The 24,435-nt window shown below is 40.7% G+C and overlaps 2 long non-coding RNA genes across 2 annotated transcripts; one reads left to right on the top strand and one right to left on the bottom strand.

Annotated features, from left to right (window-relative positions):
• Positions 1-2,315, bottom strand: LOC125293682. The gene is made up of 3 exons (XR_007193396.1): positions 2,220-2,315; positions 1,401-1,480; positions 1-400 (listed from the first exon to the last, which is right to left on the bottom strand). It is a non-coding gene; the product is annotated as an uncharacterized LOC125293682 (long non-coding RNA).
• Positions 2,316-7,348: 5,033 nt separating this feature from the next.
• LOC125293686 lies at positions 7,349-7,858 on the top strand. The gene is made up of 3 exons (XR_007193397.1): positions 7,349-7,436; positions 7,572-7,649; positions 7,794-7,858. It is a non-coding gene; the product is annotated as an uncharacterized LOC125293686 (long non-coding RNA).
• The last annotated feature ends 16,577 nt before the right edge of the window (positions 7,859-24,435 follow it).

Raw genomic sequence — 24,435 nt, 5'->3', positions numbered from 1 at the left:
TTTAACAGAAACATTTGCATGAAACCTTTGATACCTCAAAATACCTCAATGACTGGCAATTAACATGTACTGTAATGACCATTACACCTGTAATAACTCTTTCTTCAAGGACTGTATCCTTGCTGTGCACTTTTCCCCAGGTTTAAGAGAATCGTCTGGACTGCCTTGAATGTGTACCTTAAGTCCTTAGGGTACTCCATATTTAGAGCATAAAGCAGACCAAAGAGCATAAAGCAGACCAAAGAGCATCATGAGGGCATTTGGGAAGTCTCCCAGATTGTCCATGACAACTTCCTCCTCCAGTACTACAGCCACATTGACCACTGTGGGATATGGTCCTGAGTTGGTAGAACTGTCAGTTACTTCCAGGATCCCCATGTTCATGGCATGAAATAGCTACCTGAAATGCATTAAGATTACAATCTGTGACGGATAATCAGCAACAAGTGATAAGTACGCAGATCCCTTAAGACTGTTAGAATAACATTCCCAGAGTTAAGTTAGATACTGAGAGTGGTTTTCTAACAGTCCTAAAATAGTTCTCAAACAATGCTGTGCACTTGATGGCTGTTTTTTGTTCAGTCATATTATCCAAAAGCATGTCAGGTGACTTTCATGAGGCTGGTCAAGATGAACCAATGGTGAAATTAGTCAGTTTTGCACAGTAGTGTATGGAGGTGCTGGTCAAATGGAGCTATATGATAGGAGAAAAACAGCTTAATACTACACCAGAATCTTTCTGTGTAATGCATACATGATGTTGATCACAAGGTCTTGATCAGGGAAGTTGACTGCTTTGACCTGTTTTGTCACCCTATACCATCTCGTTCAAACAATAAAATGGCTATAACTTATAAGTATGTGAGGGATTTTTACATGTATTGTAGATCATCAACATCAGGTATACATGGAACCTTTTTTGACACATTCTGATTATATAATGACATTTTATTGCTCACATAATGAGCAATGGATAAATGTCACAAGACAAAGGTATCAAATCAATTGACAGAGACATTGCAATTAAAATGTGTTGAGTTGAGTGAGATGAGTTTTACAGTAAAGTTTTTGTGGAGCAGTAAGCTGCTCTGAAAGTTGTGTTGTTGCTGCTAAAATCACAGTTGGAGAATGGATGCTCATGGTTTTGCAAATGCCTTTCTAAATGATTCAGAAATTGAGTAAGTGAGCAAATATCTGAGAATTCACATAATTCACACTGAGAACTGGCATGGTCAGTGCATGCGCCTGTCTATTTTAGGATGTGCTCTCCATAAATGGGTTTTTTGTATTTTTACAAAAACTCCATAAATGGGTTTTTGTAAAAATACAAACACAGTCTGGATGAATGCAGGGGGAAAAAACATTGCCTACTTGGCAATGATGAAGCCTGTAGTGCTTACAGTAAGCAGGATGTCTTGCTGCAGATGTGTACATTTACAATAGCGGCACTGCATTTAGTTTTAAGCCTGAAACAAAATACCTGAAATACAAACAAGACAAATGCATCAATAACTCATAATTCTATAAACAGGACAACCATACTAAACTATGCTTAAGTATTTTAGGGTATTCTTAAACCTAACAATGGGGCATTAGCCATCATGCCTCTTCTAGGTTACCTATAGCTGGGTACCAGGCTAAAAGGGCGTTTGGTGAGACAAATTGATTAGAGCTACGTCCAAATATGTTAAACAGCTTACAACTCTGGTAGCAGCTATTCGTTTTCGTGTTACCACAACTGGTTATTTTTTTAATCAGACTGAAATGTTATTTCACTCTTGCATAAAGATGCTTTGTGCAGAGTACTAGCTGCTAACACGAGGGCACAAGTGCTTTGAATGCCGGCTAACCGTTAGAACTAGCCGACACTCTGTGATCGCAAAAGCGCTGGTTGCCAAGACTAGCTGGCTGCAGCAAAGTCAATAATCATGCATATCATAAGCCAGAATGCAAATGGAGTTTGAAACACTACTAAACGGTAACATGCCATGCAATATAGCGATACTTAACTGTTAGGGTCAACGTTAAAACCACATGCCAGTTGGAAAGGAATGCTAACTTTTATGAGTTAAAAATGTGATTTGCCAGCACTGCTATCGCTGAAAGTAACTGACAATATAGCTATTTCAAACTTTGTTGATAGACAATAGATATTATTAACCTAAATTGTCTGATTACCTCACAGCACAAAGATAGAGAGCTAACTTTGAAGCACTCACCACAAACAACGTCGTGACGGTCGTGACTCTTGGTGGGAAATTCCAGAGTAGTAGAACTCATTTGCGCATGCTTGGATGATTGTAGCTGGTCCCTCTTGCTCGGCCAACATAATATTTTTTGTGCAACGTTAAAAGTTCCGTGAACACAATTATACATTTTCTCTTGATGAACATTTTGTAGTAAAGTAATGAAAATCATGCAATCATTGACCAAACATATTTTTCTTTGTTTACACAACCATTATGTTGAGCCAACATGTATTTCCTCATTTGTACAACTTTTTGCATCGATCTTTTTTACAGTGTAGACGACCCACAGTAGTATCAAGTAAATTGTTAAGATGAGTAAGTGGTTGTGGGGGAGTATTACCCTTTAACAGCATTATAATCCCAGTGGGAATGGCATCAAAAACAATAGCATATTCCTTTACAGTTACTGGAATTTGGTATGTTCTTAGGAATTCTGAGTATTTGTATAGTTTACCATTCAAATCAAAAAGTTGGCTAACAAGTGTAATGTTATTGTTAAACCAGTTTTTTTTTTTTTTTTTTTTTTAAAAGAGATTTGTTTTTGTAGAGAATATTCTCGTTATTCCAAATGTAACATTTGTGAGGTGAGAAGTTATGCTTATATATGAGAGACCATGCCAAAAGCATTTGCTTGTTAAAGTTAGACAATTTGATAGAGATTTTACTAATCTTATAATTGCACATCAATAAAAACTCCAGGCCACCAACTCTAGAAAAAATATAGTTAGGGATAAAGTTCCATATGGATGCAAGGTTATTAATAAATTGTCTAAGCCAGTTTATTTTGAAAGTGTTATTTAAGGTTGTGAAGTCTAAAAAGTTCAACCCCCTTGATTAGAGTTCATTATAACAGACTTTTTAATATTATGTATTCTGTTTTTCCATATAAAGTTAAACAACATAGAATCATTTTTTTTGGACAAGCTACTACTATCTACCGCTAAAGAGAGAGCACCATAAGTAATAAGTAAGTCTGGATATACCATCAGCTTTTGAGAGTAAGATTCTACCTCTGAAAGATAAGTCTCTTTGTAACCATGAATTCAGTTTCCTTTGAGTTTTCTGAAAGGTAGGACTAAAGTTTAAAGAGCACCTAGTAGATTGGTCTTTGGTTATGATAATTCCTAGATAAGTGACCTGATCTCTCACAGGGATGTTATGTATAGGGGGCACCAAGCAATCTTTTACGGTCATAAGTTCACATTTTTTTAAGTTCAAGTGAAGACCAGAAGCTTTTGAGAAACCATTAATTAGGTCTAATGATAGAGGAATTTGGGAGGCGTCCTTCAGGAAGAGTGTGGTGTCATCCGCAAGTTGACTGATTTTAATCTGCCTATCAGCAATTAAGATTCCTTGCAAGGCACTGTTTGAAATATAAAGAGCCAGGATTTGAGAAGCTATTAGGACCAAGTAGGGTGAGAGGACAACCTTGCTTGATCCCACGAGACACATTGAACCTTGGCGATGTACCAAGATTTAATTTTACTGCACTATTGCCATTCTTATACAGGGTTCTAATAGTTTTACAAAAAAAGTGACCAAAACCAAACTTTCAAAGCTTTCAGAGCTTTCAAAATGAAGCCATGTTCAAGAGAGTCAAAAGCTTTATAAAAATCAAGAAACATAAGAAAACTATTATCATTGATAAGATCGTTATAGTCTAGCACATCCAAAATCAGTCTAACATTGTTAGCAATATGACGTTTCCTCATGAACCCAGATTGTGTCCAGAACGTATTTCAATCTATTAGCAAATATGATAGCCAACACTTTATAATCATTATTTAGCAGTGTGATTGGACGCCAGTTCTCTAAATTTTCCTTATCTTTATTTGGTTTGGGAATCAGGATGATGATACCTTGAGTCATATTTTGTTGGAAGAGCTTCACTATGAATGCTTTCTGAGAAAACATTTAGCAAAAAGGGAGATAGTTCTTTGTCAAACATTTTATAGAACTCAGAGGTAATACCATCACATGGGCTTTTATTATTTTTAAGACTTCAATCGCTTTCAATACCTCATCATTAGAGATATTATAATCACATGCATCCCTATCCTCTGCGGAAATGACTCTACAATGGTTGATTGAATCTATAAATGAGTTAGCGGTCACTTCACAGTATTTAGAGGTATATAGATTGCTGTAAAAACGGTGGCAAAAGGTAGAAATATCTTTGGGATTATCAACTATTAATGGAAGTTACGGTACCGATCCACTTGCACGACACGTCATCGCGTAGAGTCGCGCTGCCTCCCCTCGTTCAGTTGTGTGTGGGCATTTTGTTTGAAATGTCAGTTACCAGCTCATACTCAGTTCGTTTTAACGTATCTTAAGTGTTTTTCCACAAATGGACCACAATTTTAGGCATGTACTTAACAGTATACAACACATTAATAACCTAAACAAACTATGCAAGCCATTTGGAAATCTTGTTTTATTTAAACTACTCAATGTAATCTCAAATCCTCACCAGAAACACCAACAGTCAATATATTCATCCAAATCCTAGTTTCGTTTGTTTTATGGACTACTAGGTGGTCGTGGAAGAGATCGTTAAAACATTATTTGTCTTGTAAGCGGAAACAAAGTTTCACAGGCACCGTTGTGGTAGAACAAAGAACCTCCAACCTCGTCCTTTCCATAGACCCGTAAAAGCAGAGCCTGTCTACTGAGAGCCTCCCCACTCTATTAATCCCATACAAACCGAATTTGGCTGCAGTTCACCAGAGTTCACCTAGATGGCGATCGTGGGCGAGTCCAAAATACATGGGGTCCTATGGAGCTACATGGCTACATTTATTGTTTTCACCTATTTAACAACTGAAACCCTCAGATTTTATTTTATTTGTCACAAAATGGATATGGATTATCAATCAAAAATGAAATAATCCGGGAGTCATGTCCTTTCGTTTTCTTACAGGTTGGGTCGTTGTTGCCCATAACATGCTAGCATTGATGCTATGCTATGCTATGATCATGCTAATGAATGACGTCATTGACACATTTGAAAGGCTTTTTAGAACAATTAAGTGACTTTAAAAAATATAATACTCAACCAAGTGTATTGTCTTTGCCTCCCCTTTCGAATACAATATTTAAATTACTTGAAAAAAAATTATATCCCGAGAAAAGTGGATTTTGAGGGGTACAGCTCCATAGACCTCCATTCATTCTGGACTCGCCCGCGAGTGCCCCTAGATGCAGTACCACACCGGAACTTGGTTCCACACCGGTGAACTTGGGAATTTGCCGTTTTTGTCACTTGAAAGCTGCATATCTTTTTTTCACAAGCGTCTTACACTATATTTTAAGCAAATACAGTTGTTTATTTAGGATTAGTGAGTGTATGTTTTAACCTTTGTTGTGGCATCTGTGTTTGTCACACATTCCGACAGCAAAGCACATGAACACAAAGTAGCCACGGGGGCGGTCCTTGTCATTCCCAAGTGCCATGAATGCACCATCAACCCCTAATGGTAAATTAGGCGTATTCGTCTTCATGCAGATCTGTGCAGATCTGACTTGATGTGATGCATGCTGGGTTGAACACAATGGAGCCTATTATGTACTTATTTCCGGAATTGACGTCACTTCCTGGACTCGTCTGAGGCTGGTCTGAGGTCTCTAAATGACTTAACCCCTACTGGGGTGATACTGCAGACTCGTAAAATTAGTTAGAAAATATGGCAGAAAAACGACAAGTTTCCTCATGCTGCTTCCTTATGTTGGAATGTGCAAAAATGTACAAACAGTCAAAAGAATGCCTTCTTGTATGTGATTTCTGCAATTGTGATACTGAAAACATGTTGATAGTCTATAGTTGTTGATGTTTTTGCTGTAAAAAGTAGGAGTCCCAAAGTCTAAATTCGCCAGTAAGGAGCTACTTTTAGCCTTAAGATTCTTTGGGAATACGGCCCCAGATGTAAAAAAGATTTTAAGTGCAAGCTATGAAAATACTATGCAATTTTCCAGTGAATATACTTAGGGCTATGTCCCAGTGCCGTGATATTCCGAGATCCCTGACTGTACCTTTAATTAATAAATAATCTATCAATAGTGATACTCCATACCTGCTGCTTTGTAGAGCAGCCAGTCCCCCGTTAAACCCCTCATCTTAGGGTACTCCTCCATGAGGACTCTGGAGATCTACATTAAGAAATAACATTACATAGAAACCCTGATTCAGAGCAGGTTCAAAGAGCACTTTAAGTACATTTTTGTTGTTGAAGTATAAATGTATAATGTAAAAAATATATACACAAAATAGAATATAAAAAAACGGACTAGGTCTGTGAAATACAGATAAAAAAAAAATGACTGTTGCATCCGTGATGGGGCATCAAAACCCCATTCTGTCTAATTCTAGTGATGGCATGCTGCATGTTTAGTTTGTCTGAAAACCAGTAGTATAAATAACGTATGGTAATACATTCAGAATAACCATATTGACCAATCCATACACTAATCCACTCCTAATTTTTTTGACCGAATGTGGGAGAGCTTTGAAGAAGTCGAGAGGACACCTAAGACCTATTTACAAACAATCTTAAAGGTTGATACAACCTTTAAGCAGCTGTTTGTAGCATTTAACGCCGTAATGCTACAGGAGCTCTTAAGCATGAGGGAATAATTGTGCATCGTAACTAAGGGATGCAATAACGCCGTCAACAACCAAAACCATTCATTGTCAACATGTAAACTAAATGTAAAAGCTTGTGCATGACTAATGATGTCAACCATAGCAACGGAGCTCTTCTATTATGTTAGGAATTATAATTTTTCCTTACTAAGAGTAGGTCTGAGCGGCTTTGTGACTAGGTTTTAAGAGAAAACGCCCTAAAACTTCTAGTGCAACTCTAACAGTACTCCTAGTGGCAAGATAAAATGCTTCCTGAATGCGTCCCCTGAAAGATCCTTCTTTAAAATGATACAAATCTTTTCTGTGAAAAATTGTAGGTGGCAGTGGACAGAGGACCCAGTCACTTCTACCCCAAGGGTCTCAAGGCGAACACGGGCAATGGAAAAAAACTCATATATATTGTCACGCTGCAAGAGACCCTAGACATGACTCCCCTTGCCCCTGATGCGGATGAGTTCAGAAAGATGCCTAAGTCTTGTTGCAAAAATTGCGGGGTGAATATGCCTATCCAGCTGCTGGTGAGCCACATTGGTGCATGCAGCCAGGTAAGTATTTTGTGCATAACCCAACATCAAATATTAGATAACATAATATATGTACTATTACACTGTCATAACGTGTAAATGTTATGGATAGTCCCTATATGGTTGTATGGTTTAATATTTGTACATTTCAAATAGCAGTTATGTTGCCAGGAATCAGCCTCTGACCAGGAGGAAATGGACTTACCTGATGTCTATATAGAGGAACAGGCAAAGGTTAGTGGATAGTAAAGGATGCTTACTTTTTGTTGTATTGCAGTACTATGAACTGTGACTAACGGTACTTTGCATTTACTACACTCACTGTGTATGATACATATATATATATTTAATCTGATTCGAGAAAACTCTTCTTTTCAGTGTACCTGTCCAGTTTGTGGTGGGGAGTTTCCAGTAGAGCTGTTGCCCTATCACGGAAGTTCATGTGGTGAAAGGTAAGCAGATGTAAAAGCCAATACAATTTGAAGTCGGTGTTGAACTGTCAAAATGAATACATACAGGTAATATATTCTATTTAATGAAATACAACTGTTTCTGGTTTAAGTGCACCTGAGGAGCTGCCAAGTACATCCAGCACTGCAGACAGTGTTTCAATGAGTGTAGAGAGACAAGGAGGTGCCTGATCATGTAGAATTGAGTATTTTGCTATTTAAAAGGATATTCCTGAGGATACTCCTGGATGATAATGGTTATGATGAATTACAGGTGCAAACTTTGTTTGGGAGCAAAATTACATTAATTTGTGGAGTTTTGAGCAAGGCCGATGTTTGCATTAATAATTAAATGGCTTATAGTAGGGGGGCCTATGTGTCTAATTTGGGGGCTTGTGGGATTCGCATGTTAATTTTTGGAGAGTATTATATCTTTGTTCTAGGGGTTCTTAAGAGTAAAAAAAAAACATGTCTCCATTTTTTTGAAAGTTTTGAAGGACCCAAATCAAAGGTCAAATTCAGAAAAGGTCAAATTTGGTGTTTTGTCCATAAACCTCACATTGCTGGTATTATAGTATAGGGTTTGGTGCCAAAAAGCAAAGATATTCTACAAGGTAGTGTGCAAAAGTGGACCACATAAACAATACAACATTACAAAACATTTTTAGGCTGATGATTGATCTCTTTAAAAAGAAATTGTGCCTAAAATTCTCGAAATTGTCCGCTTAAAAAATAATACTACAATATCAATACTATCAATTCATGCCTATTAGTGTGCTTGAGTGTAGGTCTAGCCTGCTCTGACAGTTCTTGTCTACACCCATTCAGAGCGCAAAGTGCAGAGATCTCTGTTAAATCAAGTTTAATAGACTTTTACATCTAGTACCAGCTGAAGTCTGTAAGGCCTTCCGTAGCCTATGTAAGTGTGAAGAAAAGAAAAGGATCAGATAGACAAACAGACAGGTGAGTGTCTGTGTGTGTGTGTGTGTGTGTGTGTGTGTGTGTTAGAGAGAGTAAGAGAAAAAGAGACACTAGCAGTTGGCTGTTGATGGCTGTCCGTTATAGATTTTAGAATATCGAATAACCTGAAGCACATAGTGCTCTGTTCTTTATGGTTGGTGATATTAGTGACCTTCTAGCCTTCTACATTTGAGCAAGCACATTTTCATAGTTCATGGTGGCACAGTCTAGTTAGGTTATATTCTGAGGTGTGTCTTTCTGTTAGTCAGGTGATGGCACACATATTCTAAAAGAAACAGATTTTGGGCTATGTATCCAGTGGACAGATATGTGTGGACTTGTGAATGACCCATCACTAGAGACATATGGCAAATTTCTTGTTTTTTGTCCATGAGAGAGTATGGAGATGGTGATCACAGATCAACCAACAATTACAATGTTACAGTGCAGTTATTTTACAACAGAACAAAGCAGTTTGGCACAGGAACTGCTACAAATCCACCGGTAACAGTTAGAATCTGCAGAGTGCTAAGATTCGCTACTAGAAATCATGTGAAGCAGGCAGGACTCAGTGTCTTCAGAAAAGACGTGGTAGACCATCTTCTGAACCTGCACCAACACCTGCAACTGCATCAAGTCCATCTAGAGGGACTACACTTGTTCAGCAGCAGCTGCTGCCAGCATAGATAAGTGCTTCTTCTGTCAGAAGCAGACAAAAGAGCGTCTTCATGAGGTGTCCTCTTTCAATGCAGGCAACCAACCAAGATATAAGTAATATTTTAAAGTCAATGACTTTTAACAGGTAGCCAGTGTAAAGATGCTAGGATGGGGGAAATATGTTCATATTTTTTGTGTGTGTGAGCAGCTGCATTTTGTATAAGCTGTAAGCTCTTTAGACAGGTATTATTACAGCCAGCCTATTGCAATAGTCTATCCTGGTGACAAAAGCATGGATTAATTTCTCGGTATCTGCTAAGGATAAGGACTTCCTTATCTTTGAAATGTTCCTTAAATGGTAAAATGAAGTTTTGGTGATTTGTTTTATGTGATTATTTAGTGCTAGGTCCTGGTCAATTACAACTCCTAGGTTTTTAACACTTGTGGATGAGGTCAGTGGAAGATCACTATATGTAGCCTGTGATGTGGATAGGATATCCCTCATCTATTTAGAACCTAAAACCATGACTTCTGTTTTATCTGAGTTCAAAAGCAGGAAATTATTTGTCATCCATGTCTTTATATCTCTTACACAGTACATGTGTCAAGTTTAGCTAACGGGGTTATTCATCAGGTTTTATGGAGAGGTATAGTTGTGTATCATCTGCTAGTACTGAGCTTTGTGGCACTCCATATGTTACCATAATCTGGGTAGATGGTTTATGGACCTGTACAAATTGTTGATGGTTAGGAAGGTGTGATCTAAACCAAGCAAGTGCTGAGTCTTTGATGCCAAATTTTCAAGCCTAAGTAGTATGTCATGGTCTATGGTGTCAGTCCAGGAGGACCAGTATTGATACAAGGCTAGGTTTTTTGAGGGAGGGCTTAACAGATGTCTTAAACGACTGCGGTAGGGCTACATGCCCTGATAGCATTGAATTATTTGTAATCTAGAGCAAAACATTATCCAGGAAGGGGAGACCAGTCTTAAGAAGGTGAGTAGGAATAGGGTTTAGTAGACTAGTTGTAGATTTTGATGAGGAAATTGTGGAGATGAGATCTAATATGTTGTGTATATGTAAATGAATTAAATGTTGTTCGAGGTCTCATCTATGTTTTTGCTATCTTTCAGCCATGGAGTATGTGTATTTGGTGAAACTGATTGGTTGTTGATCTTATCTCTAATTGTTTGACATACAATCATAATACTGACACACAATACTGTTGAAAATAACTGTTTTGTGAACTTTATTCAACATAGCCAGTGATTTAGGTGAAATGTATGGTGTTAATTACAGTGTAATTACAACAATTTAAAAACAATAGGGTTATAACAGGTAAAAAAATGGAGACATTGTTTTTCTCCATGTTCAATGAACTCTAAGGACAGTCCAACCACTCTCCAAAAATTAACATTTCAAACCCACAGAAACCACATAGGCCCCCTGACTATTATAGTGAAAGCACAAAGGGCAAGCTACGTAGCATGTCACGTAGCAACACATTATACCACTGAGAAGGCTTAAAATCGAATTATACTTCTGTGGTAATGTGATGAGGGTCCCTATAGATAAACCAAAGTATTGTAAACGCTGTTCATCAATAAATAGACCCCATGTTTTTTTAACTCAGTAGTATTCCTGTAAATATTATAATAATGTTTTCCAAAATGAATGTCAATGTCCTGTTTACAAGATTTTTCCAAGTCCAAGATTTTTTTCTAATGAATGTTATAAAAACTGCATAAAACGAACTTGTCCCTAACATACAGAAACAGATCAAGAATTCTTTGTCTTACACTTAAAGTTACAGGTCACAATTTTTAACTATTTCAGATAGAAAAACATCCTTTCTCCCCAAGCGGCAGCGACCCTCTTCACAAGGCAACTTTTGCGGGAAAAGGAGGCAGAACCTCCGATGCGTGCGAGTATAGACATCAGAGAGGACCAAGTATCCCAAAGTAGGGACGTTCTTATGTTCTACAAAAGGCTGGAAGTTGACTGGGCACGTCCACTACACTGTGTCTTAGAGGGTAATTACAATATGAACCATAACTTGTATTACGAACCATTGTGGCCCATGCATACCTATTTTTGTGCTGTAATTCATACTGTAGGTGATCCAGCTGTGGGAGTAGGGGTGCAAAGGCATTATTTTAGCTTGGCGATATCCACAGTGGACAGGCACAGTGACGGGGACTGAGATAGGCACGGTGAGTGGGACAATAAATGGAAAAGTGACAGGAACACAGACAGGGACACTGACTGAAACTGTGACCGGTAAGAATCTTGGAGTGAAAGTTGATTCAGGGACAAATGCACACTTGGGAGGGGAATTGGGTGGATTAGGTAGGGAAGTGGCCTTGGGGGCAGACACAGATACAGGGATGGATTCAGACACACACGTTCCCTTAGACACAGAATCAGGAACAGACAGAGACAAACACTCAGGGACAAGACACAAAAGCAGGCTTTGACACAACAGCAGGAACTGATACAGGGACGGGAACACACTCATGGGCAGAAACAGATGCAGACATAGTCAGACCCAGGTAAAAAGACAGATGGCTTGCAGTCTTGTTCAGCAGCAAGCAGGGCATTGGTTACCTTGCACCAAACACTGGCCTTGGGTGACTCGGAAGAAAAGACAGGAGCCACCATGTCATCGACTGGATGTGCAGCGAATGTGAAGTTGTCAAAGACAAGTGACATTTTGGCTGTGCCCAGGCCTGGGTCATCTGGCTTGGTGACTGGCAAGGCAGAAGTCATCTCATGGCAAGGCATAGTGAGGACCAACTCTGGTGGGTCAGACGTGGCATGAACTGGAACCGCTGGGTCTGGGCAGAATGAGACTTGAGTGGGTTCCGCCTGGTCTCTGGACTAGGCTCCAAGCTGGACATGGGCTGGCGCTGGAAGGGCTGGCACTGGAAGAGCAGACCTCTGAGAAGAGTTGGTCACTGGAGACAATGAAGAGCTGGGTTCGGGATTGGACCGCACTTCAGGGGGTCGAGGACTAGAGGATGCTGGGAGACACGGAGGAGCTGGAACTGGCGACTCCACTGAGTCTGGCTTGGCATGGAGAGACCCCTGACTGGGCATGGCTTGGACCGTATCTAGGAGCTCTGGAGTGGTGTTGGGCACGTTGAGTGGGTCAGGCGGATCAGGAGTGGGTTCAGAAAGTTCCACTGGCTCAACAGTATCTTGAGCAATCTTTTGATCGGGTGTGTCCTGAGCACTGGATGTGGCCTCTGATAGTTCTGGTGGGTGAGGCATGGCACCAGGGCTGTAGTACTCGAGTCCGGTCTTGGACTCGAGACCGTTTTTCTATGGTCTCGGACTTGTCTCGGACTCGCTAGTATTTGGACTTCTCGGTCTCTGCCACTGGTCTCGCCCAATATGGCTTTTGGTCTCGACCGAGTCCAGGTGTATTTAGGGCCATTAAAATGAACGTGTTAATCGTCGCGATTGATTTTGAAATACATAATACGTTACAAAATATTAACGCAATAGTGTTTACTTTTGTGGGGGGCTGATGTCATGTAACGGAAGCCGCAAAACCTAAAACCGCAAGCCTGAGAGTTTATTTTACTGTCTGTGGAGTTAGCTGAAGATGAAAAGAAACCAACATTTAGCCAATAAATAGTAGCTTTACTGCGTTTCACTCTTGTTAGAGAACGTTTACAATGTCAAAATGCACCAACAGCAACAGTTGGGCTACATAAAGATGATACTTTTTGGGTCCTCTCCATTAAGATCCAACTTGAACGTATGCTACTCCATTTAATTGAGAGCGCGTCTGAGCGCACACGAGAGGGAGAGAAAACGAGTGGTAGGTTCCAGCTGGCTTGTCGTTGTTGATGATAATTGATACCTTCTTTTTAATATGAAAAACGTATAAAAGGAAGGCAACAAAGACGAGGTTAGAGGAGATTGCGGATTTATCCGGTTTCCACTACTGACCAGTTATAAACTGTGAGAGCCAGGGCACTTTGACATAGGCTACTATAGGCTGCACTCACTGTGATTTGAAAAATGGACAAAAATATGAAGATTGTCTTTGCCTTTGTGTAATGGGACTGGTGAGTCTTGAAGTCTTCAATAATTTGTTTACATGAACCACATATATGCTGATTGAAACGCATTCCACTAGCTAGGTGACTGGCTCAGGCTCATCATTCACTTTTCATTGCAAACAGAAAATGTCTTGCTAGCATCATGTCATTACATGCTTCTATTTCCAAAAGAATGAAAGCTGTTTATACCAACTTAATATCATGCGTATCATTGTTAATATTGTGCAAAACATGTGGTACAGAGTTTGTGGACTAGCTATAGGCTATATTTCAATGGAGCTGGTAAAAAAAGATCATTATGAGAATGTGGCCACAATGGGCTTAAAGTGACAGCATTTACAAATGAGTTAAACAGCATCAAATGAGTAGTATTTCTTAAGAAATTAATACTTTAAAACACAATTACTGTGTCAGTATTATCATTTAAATAATATAAAAGTGTTTTACTTAAACCTTTGTGGTTACTCATTAATTTTGTGATTTATGTTGTATTTAATATGCCATTTAAGAAGCTTTAGTCTTTAGGAACTTTTTAATTGCGGTTAATCGAGATTAATTCATTTAAAAATATATTTTTTTAATCGTTTGATAGCCCTAGAATAATATTGGAGGAACACACACGTGAGTTTTCGCTCTACATCGTTGGTGCTGTTAAATTGAGTCCACAAAACTTGAAAAATGCTCTGCACTTCCTCTAGTTCCTTAAACTGGTCACTTGTATATGCTGGGTCAATGATGCCTGGATTATTCTGTCACGACCAGCAGGTCAGGGTTGCAAATTGGACCCAAATGCAGACTCAGTGAAACCGAAGTGGACTTAAACAAGATTTTAATGTGTCTTCTTTCACACATAAACTTCTCAGAAAAACTAAACCAAAACACAAACTCCAAACCGTGACAGATTTAGTGAAAAAGGTTGCATGTACGCTCTATTACCTAAGCGACGAGGGACAGCTAAGGAAGACGGCCAACGCATTCGGCTTGTCGCTATCGGCTGTGTCCGTCATTGTAAGACAGACATGCAAAGCTATCACCATCCATTTAGGTCCAAAATACATCAAAATGCCTTTTGTGGAGTCCGAGGCGAAAGAATTAGTTTCGGGCTTCCGTCGTGCTCATGGCATGCCACAGTGTTTGGGAGCTGTCGACGGCACCCACATTGAAATTAAACAGCCATATACTGTACAAACTCCATAGAGTACATCAACAGAAAGGGTAAACATTCCCTTAATGTGCAAGCCGTTTGCGACTACAAGTACAGGTTTATGGATGTAGCTGTAAAGTGGCCTGGAAGTGTGCATGACTCACTTTGCCAATTCCAATGTGAATACTTGGTTTAAGACTGGTAAAATACCTACGCTGCAAAAGCAGATCGTGGACGACGAAGACCTAAACTGAAAAACCAATAGGCCTAGACCTACTGTGCATTAGTTGTCAATGATTAGGACTATGCCAATGTCCATGATGTAAAGTCTGATTGGGTTGAACAAAAATAAACAAAAGACCACTGAATCTTTTACTGAATTGAACTTTTTTTTTATTGGAAAAAATTGAGCTTTTCAAAAACAACATACATAGCAGCATTAAATATTTTAAACAATAAACATGTCTATCAACAATAAACAATCTAAAGATGACTCAATGTTTTTCCTTTCTAACCCAAATAGCTCCTTGCCTGAAGTACTGCAAATAATATCAGAATATCAAAGTAAACCTGACCAAAAGCTAGATTTTTTCCTATGAACAAGCAGGCTAGGCGGATGTCTCTTGGCTCATATCCATTTCAAGTAATACGAGATAGCTTCACTTACTTAGGTGTTACAGTGACGAGTAACTTTAAAGATCTGTATAAAAAAAAAAAACTTTAGGGCCTTGTTAGATAGCACAAAGAGCGACCTGTCCAGCTGGGCCTCCTTGCCTTTATCATTGGCAGGGCGAGTTAACTCTGTTCTACCAAAATTTTTGTTTTTGTTTCAGACACTACCTGTGTTTATTCCTGAGGCATACTTTAAAGATTTAGATCAGTTATATCTTCCTTTATTTGGAACAAAACAGTTCCACGAATCAGGAAAGAGTTTTTGCAAAGACATTAAGAACGAAGGAGGTTTGGTCCTCCCAAACTTTATTAATTACTACTGGGCCGCCATTAGGGTTGCCACCTGTGTCTGACAAAAATTCTGGACATTTTGACCATCTAATCGACCTTTTTGTTTGTAAGCAACGGCGCCTTTCACACATCTAACCCAAGATAAAAACCGTCATTCTAAGCGACAATTGTATAGCTAAAATTAGTAAGAATGACAATTTCTAGTTATTTGTTTAGTTAATTGCTTTATTTAATAGCAGACCTTTATTATTTTGTTATATTTTCAACAGTTTTTAGTTGTGGACACCTGGGGGCAGTATTGAGAAAAAAGGGGGAATACATAATTAGGTTCTGCTTTTTTGCTTATGTGGAATGAACTTTCCTTTCTCTGTCTCTCCTTGTCCCACACACTCTCCGTCTCCACCTTACCATTTCTAATGAACCTCCACGGTGCGTGCCCCCACCACCCATGTTATGCTACGTAATTTTTGTAGAGCCAATAAGGCTGTGCATATGTTTATGGACGTAGGCACGCTTCAATTAAACTGAAATACACATTTTATGATCATGTGTACAAAATCCGGGACATTCAGTGTCCAGGATTTTTATTTTCCTGGACAGACCATGAACATCCTGGACAATCAGGAAAATCCTGGACAGGTGGCAACCCTACATATAGGGAGGGAAAGTAATCTCATCGCCATCTAGTGGTTGCGTTCCTAGGGTTTAACGGAGTGGATGGGATTTTTTTTTTTTTAGAAAAAATATATCTCGGTGCACATTGGGATCCTAATTTAATGCCAAAAATCCGGGACATTCAGTGTCCAGGATTTTTATTTTTATTTTCCTGGACATACCATGAAAATCCTGGACAATCAGGAAAATCCTGGACAGGTGGCAACCCTAGCCACCATTGTACATAAAATCCAATCCTGGACAGCTCTACTCGACCAGGGTTCGACCAAGGGAAAAAAGGTTCTGGGAGGGTGTTTGGCTCTGGGTCATGGTGCAAAGGACCCTAGGGTGAAATTACTCCGAACCATCGCTTTAATTCCAGCATCCTCCTCTTTATGTGTAGATCCTCTTGTACAGCAGTGTCTGCAGGAAGTTTCCTCTTCAGTCTGTCTCCTCTGTGGCTGTTCAGTCTTGCCTTGATTAGAGCAGAGCAAACATCGGTCAATTAGAAGTTAACATAAGTCTTTGCAAACATGTTTGTGCATCCTGTAGGCTAACAAATACACATAGAAGCAGGTGTAACCGATGCATCTGTCTGATGTAAGAACACGATGTAAGAACACGCTGAACATAGGCTACTGTCTGCTGGTATAACAAATATCTCAGTAAACTTAAAACCAACATACCTCAATCAAATGTCTGCGTTGTTGCACAACCGCAAAAGGTAGACCATCTTTGCTGGAGTTTGTGACTCCAAACCCGAAGAATTAGGCTCCGATGAAGGAGTCGAAGGCGACGACGTGGAATCGTCCCTTTCCTCCATCATATCACCTGATTCTAATCCTCCAGGGATGGTGGTGGTCGCAGGCGATCCACCCCAGATTTGTTCACAAAGTTCGAAAAAAATCAGGACCACACATCCGTGGCAACTCTGCCGACCAGAGTCCACTGCCTGTCTTATTTCGAATGGACAGCTTTCAGCTTCGAAATGACGGTGGGTTCGGACACCTGCTCCGGGCTGTGGGGGATTTCCTTCCCCGCAGCCATGTCCCCGGTCGGATATTGCAGACAAAATGATGTAATGTCAATATATTTCGTCTGGCACGACTCCCAGTCAACATTTTCTTGGTATTGTTTCGTTTTGTAGTCGAGGGTGACTCGCAGGAGCAACTCCACCTCATCGTCAGTCCATATGAAAGACTCCGGTCTAGCAGCACATCCATTCGCCATCCTGTTCTTCAGGTCGTCTTGCTGTGTTTGAACTGAGCGCGCACATTAACGAGGAACTCCTTTATGTGCATGCTCCACCCTTTTTCCGGGGTTTTGGAATTTTTCCGTGGAAACCTTACAAGCGCCACGTACAGGCCTGGCATATGCACTACAGCACATTTAGCCGGTTACACCTCTGTGTGTACAGGCAATGTTTTTTTCTTGCCAGTGTTGTTAAAGGTGTGAAAGCGGTAAGAGAAAATTCACCCGGCGGTTTCATGTAGACGTTCCCTAAGTCATATCTAGTGACCTAGAGGGCTGAAATGTGGTCAGAGATGCTTGTTATCCGGCAGAAAGAAAAAACAATATTCTAGCCTCACACATCACACAGTTCTTCTGAATATTTTCTAAGAAACTACAATGTCTGAGCTTTCCTAAGAGGTCAAGCATTTGATTATAGGCCAAACTAAGTGGGAACAGTGGCCTCTGAAGCAGGCGCTGTGCAATCTCAGGCAAAACAACACTGAGCAAACCAGTAGCGGCTCCTGGGTTGACAAATAGGCGGGGCAGAGTCTGATGAACAAGTTTAGAAAAAAACTGGTGTAAGCTTGAGTAATTACTATAATTACTGAATATGTGTAAAGAATTAATATCTTAAGGAATAAATTAGAAAATATAGAATGTTAGTAAATGGGGAAGTTCATGTCTGTGAGTAAATGTTTACGTCACGTGAGGGAAGTGACTGGCTGTGTGGAAGGAGACACGTGTAAAAACTGAGTCGGAATTAAACGGAACTGTTCTTGAGCATATCCATCTCTTTCTTGTGTCTATAAAGTGAGGAATCCACCTGTAGACGAACCCAGGAGTCAGGATTTAGTTTACATTTTGGTGGCAGCGGCGGTGCTTGTGGTGGATTTTTCTTTTTCACGTAGCCCACTGGATTTTGTCAACCGCGAGGCTCACGTTAATTCACGCATAGGCTACAAACGTTTTTTTCCCCTCCCCTCGTTCCAGACGACTGGTAGGCTTGGAAGTTGACATCTTCTGTTTGCTGCCTTGCTGGAGACAACGGACACTTGGATATCTGCAGTTCAATACACAGGTTTTCCCGTTTACCAACAAAACTAGATGCGCGCGCAGCCTTGAGGCAGAAGTCGCTTGGTGGCCGTCCACAACGTTATAAACTTAACCTAAATAGTCGGCTGCTGTAAGCTACAATCGGATTTTATTGTATACCCCTGTTGTCTCAATGATAATAACATCTCATTTCAGACTATATTTCAAAGTTTGACGTTCATTTGGATTATTAATATAACATCGTATTTTGTCATTTTTGGCGAAGACATGCATTCCGTTAGGGATATTGAACATATTTAACATTCTCTAACCATCGTGATTTCGAATTGGTGCAGTTTTCAGCACAAAAACTCATTTTATTCTTTTGCTCTTTTGCATTGCTCTATGCTGTATATGGTGCTTTCTGCCTCTTGGTTGCGCACGCATGTTTTCGTGACGTTCCATAGAAATCCATGTATAGCTCATTCGCTGTTTTTGGTGAGTTGTTTTTTTTTGTTTGTTTTTTTTTTCCCCTGACCTGTCGCTAAACATGTCTGAGGACTAAAGTAGCCCAAACGTTCGTCCTGCTGCTCCAAGTCAGCCAAACGTTCGTTCTGCTGCTCCAAGTCAGCCACCACTTCGTGATAGGCCTAATGTAGACCGGCCTAACAGCAAAAATGCTATGTCAAATAGCCTGAAAATCGAACTACCACCTGTTTTTAAAGGAGATGGCACAGAATTCTTCACACATTGGTCTCGCCGTTTTGAAGTTGCAGTGCATGCTATGAATCCTGAGGCAGACATGGATAGGCCTACTGTTTTGGCAGCAGTGCTACCCACATGCCTAACGGATGCTGCATTTTTGTATTGGGATACCTTGCCACCCAGGACTCAGGGAAATTATGCCCTAGTGAAAAAGCAGCTTGCAGATGTCTTTGGCCCTAAACACACATTGCCATTTTTTCAAACTTATGTGAATGCACGCCCACGCAGGCAGGGTGAATCCTTGGATGTATACTGTGCATACATCACTGGAGCTTTTCATCCAGTGATACTTGGGTGGGATTTCTTACAACAACACCATGCTCTTCTTGACCTCAGTAACAACATTCTGCAGTTATGCTCTCATGCAGCGGCCTGCTGCAATGTTACTGTGCTAGTGCCCACTAAGCTTCCAGCTATGAGTGAAACAATAATCACAGCATGTGTTGCAGGAACAACGGCTGCTTCACCTGTGCCATCCAACTATGTGGGAGTGCTCATACCAAATCCCACCAGTGATGTTGTGGTGGCGCACTCAGTCAGTGAGGTGCAGAATGGCTTAATTGTTGCTCGAGTCTTAAACACTTCTAATGATGACATTGAACTCCGACCAGGCCAGCATTTGGGTGAGTTTATTTCTGTGTCTTCCTCTGAACCCATTGTTAGGGAGGAGAGATGTTGTGCAGCCTCTCCCATAACTGACACAGTTTTACCCCCGGTTAAAATAGATGAAGCAAACTTTTCCAGCTCTCGGGCACAGTCTTTGAGACTACTATTAGAGAAATACTCTACAGTATTTAGTGAAAATTCAGAAGATAGAGGCTGCACAGAAGTGATCAAGCACCACATCCGGACAGGGGATGCCACACCAATTTAGCAAAGAGCATATAGAGTAACACCAGACTGCATGGTTCTCAACCATTGATCTCCAGAAGCATCCCCCTTCCAGACCTGAGGTCATTGGCTGGAAAACCGCAGGCCGCCGGCCGCCATACTGGTGTATGAAGAAGCGTTCGCCAGTAGAGAGAGCATTTTGGCAGGATTTTGACAGACTTACCTTTCACAATGATGTGCTTTGCCGTCAAATCAACAAGCCCTCCCAGTCAGTAGTATATCAGATAATTGTGCCTCAGGCATTACAAGAAAGTGTGCTCAGAATGCTTCATGGAAACCCTGTGGCTGGTCATTTGTCTGCAGAAAAAGTCTTGAAGCGGGCACAACAAATATGCTACTGGCCTTTTATGGCCCGTGACATCCGTGAATGGTGTCAGAGGTGCATTCCATGTGATGCTAGACGCAGCACATCACCTCAGCATAGGGCACCAATGAGAACAATAGTTGCTTCTGAGCCACTACAAAGAGTAGCAGCTGACATACTTGAATTGCCCATGACAAGCTGTGGTAGCAGATATGTCCTCGTGGTCCAAGATTACTTCTCCAAGTATGTCAACCTCCATGCTATTCCAGATCAGCGCGCCACAACTGTGGCCGAATGTCTATTCAATAAATACATCTGTGAACATGGCATTCCTGAAAGTTTACACACTGATCAAGGGCGTCAATTTGAGTCTGATCTTGTCCACCACCTCTGCAAGCTGCTTGAGATTCAAAAAACCTGCACTAGTCCGTACTGTCCTCAGTGTGATGGTATGGTGGAGAGATTTAACAGAACTCTCATCGATCAGTTAGCCAAGGCACTTCTTCAACAACCAAGTGAATGGGATGACAGCCTTAGTCAAGTGGCTCTAGCCTACAACACTAGCCCTCATTTAACAACAGGCTACACCCCATTTTTCCTCATACACGGCCGTGAAGCTAGAATGCCTGCTAACCTGCTGTTGCCAAATAATACTCCATCTGCTTCCACACAAGGTTCACCTGGGGATTATGCAGCACAGCTAGCAAGTAAACTCCATTCAGCTTTTACATTGGCAGCAGAAAACAGGGAACAGGCCCATGTCAAGCAGAAACGTCACTATGACAGAAGAGTCAAACACGTTCCCTACAGCCCAGGAGACCTTGTGTGGTTAAACTCAAGAGGGAAACAAATTAACCGAGAATTTGTTGCGAAATCAAAATTCCACTGGAGCTCCAACCGTAGGCTTCACGCCACCTTACACCACTCAGCAATCATAGTCAAGTTCAAGTGACCCATACATGTAAAAGGGCAGTTTTTTTACGAGCTCCTTGGGGAATGATTTGGAAAATTTGAGGAAGCTTGAACTATCAAATAGGATGGCGGCAGGCAAATGGCCAGTGAATGAAAATCTGTCGGTGGCGGTAACTATTGTCACACACGTCATAGGCAATTTGCGCAAAGTTAGAAGCGGACCTGCACTTATCCTGGACACCGGTATGTTTTGCACAAAGGCACGGGACATCACGTAGGCCTATCGTTCTCATGTTGGCCACAAACTTGTCTGTAACCCTGTGTGCCTCCACTGCATCAATTGCAATTTTCTGCAGCTGTGCATAGAGCACATCTACACGGGGCATGATCTTGTAGAATAGGTCTAAAAGGAATAAAAACTGGGATCTAAGAGCATTCGAGAAAACCCTTTAGCCTCTCTGAGATTGGATCAAAATCTCCAGATGTTTCAATTATATTTTGAAGCTTTTAAATCTTTTCGGAGATCTTGTGAAAAAAGCAGATCCGAGAAGAAGACACGCACGGAGGATGCTGCTGACGCAGCCTTTTCCATCACCAGGTTCAATTGATGTGCATAGCAATTAGGGTACACGTCTTGCACTTTCTTACGCACTCCACCAGATGCTCCTCTCATGACACTAGCCCCATCAAATGTCTGTGCAATCAGCCTTACTTTATCTGTGTCACTCTCAGGTGAACAAACTCGTACACGATTTCGCACTTACACTGTAGCCCTCATCGAGTTGTGCTGCAATATTAGCTTTCCCCAGCATGGCTAATTTGCACAACTCAGATGCTAGCCTCATGTTTTTTGCCTTCTCTGAAAAATGTTTCATGTCACACACACCTACACTAGCCTACTCCAAACATCCCCTTGTCCCCCAGAAGATCGGAAAAGCAGGCATGGAAAACAACATTGTATTGCGTTCAGGACAACCAGAGCTTCTTATCAGACATATGGCCTACCACGAACGTGAAAATGTCTGATTAAATGACCGACTCTTGTCCTTTGTTTGTTGGTATACGATGTTAATGTCCGGCCTTGAAACTTTGTGTGGACTAATAGCCTACAGTAGGCATACTACAGTACAGTAGGCATATAGGTAGGGTTGCCACCTGTGTCTGACAAAAATCCTGGACATTTTGACCATCCAACCTTTTTGTTTGTAAGCAACGGCGCCTTTCGCACATCTAACCCAAGATAAAAACCGTCATTCTAAGCGACAATTGTATAGCTAAAATTAGTAAGAATGACAATTTCTAGTTATTTGTTTAGTTAATTGCTTTATTTAATAGCAGACCTTTATTATTTTGTTATATTTTCAACAGTTTTTAGTTGTGGACACCTGAGGGCAGTATTGAGAAAAAAGGGGGAATACATAATTAGGTTCTGCTTTTTTGCTTATGTGGAATAAACTTTCCTTTCTCTGTCTCTCCTTGTCCCACACACTCTCCATCTCCACCTTACCATTTCTAATGAACCTCCACGGTGCGTGCCCCTACCACCACCACCCATGTTATGCTACGACATTTTTGTAGAGCCAATAAGGCTGTGCATACGTTTATGGATGTGGGCACGCTTCAATTAAACTGAAATACACATTTTGCGCATCATGTACAAAAATCCGGGACATTCAGTGGACAGGTGGCAACCCTACATATAGGGATATCTCATCGCCATCTTTTTTGGTTAAATATATCTCCTAGGGATTTTTAATGCCTTACATATGTTTGTTAGGCACTGGGGTCACCTCTAGTGGATGGGATTTTTTTTTGACTACCGATAAGTACAGCTGCGTTGAAGCGTAAAGTCACGTAATAACGACTTCTTTGAAAGCCTATGTCTGGATAACTGGTTTATGAAACAAAATGGAGCAATTTCAAAACATGATTTTTTTAAAATAAGGCAAAAAAATAGGGTCTGACATTTTCACAGTTAGAAGATTATTGCTGTATAGAGACTGAAAAATATTTTTGGTGGATAACATCGCTGATTTGGCTTCACAATATTTTTTAAAAAATAGGTCTATGGGACTTAACATTGGAGCTGCTCTTCAATAGGAACGCAACCACTTGGGGCGCTGGTTTTCACTTTCCCTCCCTATTACAGTAAGTTCTGACGTAGTATAGGGTGGGCAGTGGCATGCCCACCCGACCTTCTACTAACCGCGCTCTAGCTGCAGTTCCATTATCGGTTGACAGATTTACATAGGCAAACAGCAGGCGCTGTTCAAATTTAAGATTCACTGAACAAAAATGCTGATGTGGTACATGAACATTTAGCTAAAAATGTGGACAATGCAATCAAGCATTTTGGACGATATATTGGCACAAGCTGGCAGAATAGGCAACATGCCGATGTGCATTTTATTTGGAGACTGTTCTGCGAGACAGAGACTGAGTTTGCTGCTGATATTCTGGGGATAGGCTACAACATAGCCAATGTAGGACTTTAGCCTTTTAATATATTTGCTGCATTGGATCAGTCTTTCTAGAACAGACAAGAGCTGTCTAGCCTCACGTCAGCAGCGCTGCATCACCCATATAGGCCTACACTTAAACAACCAGCGGATGGTGGGCGGGTGCGGTTTTGAAAATTGGTCAAAAAACTTTGGTGCTGATGGATGACAGATGGATGATAAGTTTTGCTATGCAGTTATGGTTGAAATAATAGCCCATCAGCGCATCTCTAGTGTGTGTGCCTCTCTCTCTCTCAGAGGGGAGGCTGAGGGGTCGATCAAGCATGGATTCTAAACTCTGTGGTGGATAGGATCTACAATTAGGTGTTAATTGATATTACTACGCTAGGTCGAAGTACTCCCAAGTGCTATTGCGCCACACATTGTAGTTCTCCTGTTTATTCGCTTGGAAAATCGCCATGTTTCATGTTGTGTGACCGTAGACATTTTTATCAACTACTCGTGCAACTGTATTTAAGTCGGGAA

This window comes from Alosa alosa, chromosome 1, assembly GCF_017589495.1.
Source record: "Alosa alosa isolate M-15738 ecotype Scorff River chromosome 1, AALO_Geno_1.1, whole genome shotgun sequence".
In the NCBI taxonomy this organism is placed as follows: Eukaryota; Metazoa; Chordata; class Actinopteri; order Clupeiformes; family Clupeidae; genus Alosa; species Alosa alosa.
Note: the sequence above shows the minus strand (reverse complement) of the source record. Positions and strands in the feature narration are given on the sequence as shown.